This window comes from Emydura macquarii, unplaced genomic scaffold (assembly GCF_026122565.2).
Source record: "Emydura macquarii macquarii isolate MOO-44397 ecotype Brisbane River unplaced genomic scaffold, CSIRO-AGI_Emac_v2 contig_1876, whole genome shotgun sequence".
In the NCBI taxonomy this organism is placed as follows: domain Eukaryota; kingdom Metazoa; phylum Chordata; order Testudines; family Chelidae; genus Emydura; species Emydura macquarii.
Window position 1 is genome coordinate 4,421,615 of NW_027132013.1, and position 3,921 is coordinate 4,425,535.

Below are 3,921 nucleotides of genomic sequence, written 5' to 3' on the forward strand. Positions count from 1 at the left end.
ACTGCACTACATATTTATACTACAACTTTTTATTGAGTACGTAATCAGTTAGTGATATGGTCCTGTCTACACATATCATGGATACGTGTAGCTAACGGTGTTTCACACTTGCTAGCAATCTAGGCTGCTGCGTGATTGTCTTCCTGTAACCTGTTCATAGAACTCAGAGTTTGTTGTCAGAGAGGGACAGGGACAATTGCTGGAACAATTTTTATAATGCAGGCGCTGATGATAGAAACCATGTGTTTGTTATTACTACTTCAAGCCGGGGATGCGGCCGCACCCTCAGTACCTCTAGTTCCAGCACCACTGGTGAGGGAGCTAAATGCAGATGGTCTCGGTTGTACCCAAATATTTCCCCAATATGAACTGTGAAGTGACTGATTCTCTCCACAACCATTTTTACCTTCTGAGTCTAGAAATATCTCTGTGGCACCTAGTCTGAATTGAGTCTGCCACCTTACCCCTAACTTACAACCAGAAACTAGGCCGTCACTCATTAATTTTAGCTAGGATATGGCATGATGACAGGCATACTGTTCTTGATAAACAATTCAGACACTGGCCTGATTTTCACAGGTGCTTAGCCCCCAGAACAGCTACTAAAATAAATGGAAGCCATGAGTCTTCAATACCTTAGAAGAATCAAGCCATAAGCTTTTAATATCTATGTAGGCTATACAAAGCAAATATACAGATGAGGAGTGAGCGCCTCACCTCCCCTTTGACCCCTAAAAGGCCCAGTTCCAGCCATGGAAGGATTCAGCCATAAGGCTGTCCTCTGCGGACTCCTTTGCATGACCTGGTGTGGGAGGCATGCTGGGGATGGGAGAGGCGTGCTCAGGCTGGGTCCAGCGCACCAATGCTGTGGAGGATCCAGTGAGCACTGCAGTCTTTAGATCAGACGTGAGTGGCTGCTGTAACTTGGGCCCCCCCAGGGATGTCTCAGTTATGCCTCTCGAGGAATCAGAGCAGCCCTGGAGTGGAGGGCAGAAAATTTGTTTAAAGCCATATTAGCCCCTCTCCTCCTAGGTTACAAGTTCTGTGTTGCACCTCTTAGAGGCTCAGCACATAATCTCACCTTAAAGCTTTAAAATGCACCATTCTTCCCTACAAAAGGGTCAGTGAGCCAGTTAAATATTAAATTTTGTCATGATATAAAGCATATAATTTATGTCATGCTCAGAGAAGTAATCTATTCTTTACTATAGGAATGTAGTATCACTGTTCTAGGAGGAATAGTCCCCCTCTGCCAAGAGCCTGAGTTCATTATGAACACATTGGGCCTGGTTATCAGTTATGTTAAGGCTCCTTTCATACTGTTCTGGCAAAATAAGGGGACATTAAAGTAAGCAGAAATGGCTCTGAGGTGGCACAGACCTTAGATAAGAGTTCTATTCCAGCCTCTTTTCCATCCGATTCACTCAGGTACATATCTTTCTATGCCTCTAATATGATGTGATGAAATAAATAGCAGGCTGAAAGGCAAAGTAGCCACTGTAGGATTAGCCTGGAATTTATCAACTGTATTTTCTTGATTTAAAATCTGTCCTTTTAAAGTAAATCACTGTGTTATCCCTTAAGAGAGTTACCCTCTATTAGGATATCAAACTGTGTCATGATCACCGCTTCTGCAGTTGCCTTTTGCATATTTAATAATACAGAGTTTTATAAATGCCATTACAAGCTGCCCTGTAAAGCAAGGGAGTTAAGGTACCTACACAATCACTTTGCAAAACCAGCTTTCTAGCCAAGTGGTTCATAGTGGAATACATCTATATCTATTTTTAAACACCATATTTTTATTATTAGAGCTGGGTGTTTAATGAAGAAAAGTCATCCATGAATATTCATTCCCATTTTAAAATTAATGCACGCTCATGCCTCTGGCATGTTTGTTTTGTGCAAAAATCTGGGCAATCAAATCTTCACAGTAAAAAATTTCATGGAAGAAGAGTTTTGAAATCACGTGCATGAATATTCATGAAAACCAAACTCAAAATTTGTACAGGCAAATATTGCACCAGAAGTGCTTGCATCCTCCCTTCAGCCAAGAAGCAGAAATGTCATGTGGTTTATCTATAGCAGCTCACATTTTGAATACTCATAGAGTTTAAAAAACTATTAATTAACACATTCAAACAATAAAGAAAATTGAGGGAATCACATCTCCCTACAGAGTTTCATAAATGGAAGCGGGGAGTAAATTACTAAGGAAATTTACCCTTTTCTAACTATCATGTTGTCAGAATGTGCAACTTCTTTAACCTCTTAACATATGTTTCTCAGTTTTTTAACTTGACTCTCATCTGGGATCCTGCAATGTATTTCTACACTTATGTTGCATTTCCTCTTATTTAAGTTTTATGATTAAGTAGATTCCTCCCAATCACTGATTATTCCTCCCCCTCTCCCCCCAATTAAAACTGCTAAATTGCACTATCCTTATAAATCACAAAGGATTGTCAGAAATTCAGCTCAAATTAATCTGGTTTCAGTTTTCCATTACAAAATTGTGGTCCTAGTCCTAATTCCTGTCTCATTCCATATCAAATTCAATCTCCTCGCTCTTGCTTTCATGGCTTTGCACCATGCCACCTCTGCCTACATTAGATCACTCGTCCCTACAATGCCAACTTCTCCATCACTTTAACAAATCGGCATTAATTTTTTAATAATTCATATCAGATTGAGAAATTGAGAAGGAATTTTGAGTAAATATTACCTCTGTCTCTTTAAATGCAGACAATGAGCAGGATTCAAATGGACACCTCCAGGCAGGACAACTAACATGCAAAAAGAATTGTTGTTGGGCTAGAACGAAGAACAGTCAGTATCTTGGAATGGGGGATGTTAATATAGGAAATAAAATTTGAAGGTGGGGCTCAGCGAAATTTTAAGTTATAAAAAAAGAGGCCAGAAAAAACATGAACCATTTTATATTAACCAAAGCACCGCATACAGTGAAGGGATCTGGGAAACATACAATGAACATTTTATAGACTACTTGGGGAGTACATTGGTTTGTGTGTAGTAAGCAGGTCGCAGGGAACAGAACAAAAGGAGTCTGGAAAGGTATAATTCAGAGAGCCCAGGGAGACAAGAGGAGATAACAGCTACCTGGAAACTAGAGGTTCTGTCCCTGGCAAGCAGTCCAGCCAAAGGGTCAGAACAGAGAAGATAATTCTCTAGAAATAGAAGATTTTGCTTGATCATTTATCCCAAAGAGTCCCTAGCTATCTAGATGAACTTCTGCTGAGTTTCAGACTAGATAGATTAAAACAAAAGAAACAGTATGTGTTCTATTCATAGTCATTCTTATTTTATTGTCCTCTCAGATGGTTTTTAGACTGCTGGAGAATTTGATACAGTCCATCCCAAAAGACAGCTTTTCCATTAGCCATGGTGTTGTCCATTGCTGACATTTTAAAATACGTTCAGGCATGATAATTTTCATTTTATTCCAAAGTTCATTTAGGTTGTTCTTCTCTGTCACCTGTGACAATGCCTCAAACCCATTCTGAACAGAAGTCATGTAATTTTTTTATTCTGGACAAGTCCAGACACAGTGGATCTTCTGAATATTTTTTTTTAAGTTTTAATTTTATAATTGAGGCTAACAGTTGATGGTCTGACCTACAGTCTGCACTCAGAAAAGTCATTTGTCCATTGGACACTCAGTCTTACCTAGGGAATATGGTTCTTTGTTACATTGTCAGGTGACCTCAACGTATATAAACATCTCGGATGTTGGGTGAAGATGGTGTTTGTAGTGACCAGATGATTAGAGCAGCATAATTTGACTAAATGGCGTCCTGTCTCAATGTGTCAAGCAAGACCATTGTTTCCCATTACTTCTTTACGAGAGAGTCAGTTCCAACATTCGCATACCGTTCTCCAATTACCAGGATAATGTCTTTG

The 3,921-nt window shown here is 39.6% G+C and overlaps 1 long non-coding RNA gene across 1 annotated transcript; it reads right to left on the reverse strand.

Moving 5' to 3' along the window:
• Positions 1–540: 540 nt before the first annotated feature.
• LOC137159354 (uncharacterized) lies at positions 541–2,742 on the reverse strand. The gene is made up of 3 exons (XR_010921618.1): positions 2,726–2,742; positions 1,381–1,478; positions 541–977 (listed from the first exon to the last, which is right to left on the reverse strand). It is a non-coding gene; the product is annotated as an uncharacterized lncRNA (long non-coding RNA).
• Between the last annotated feature and the right edge of the window lie 1,179 nt (positions 2,743–3,921).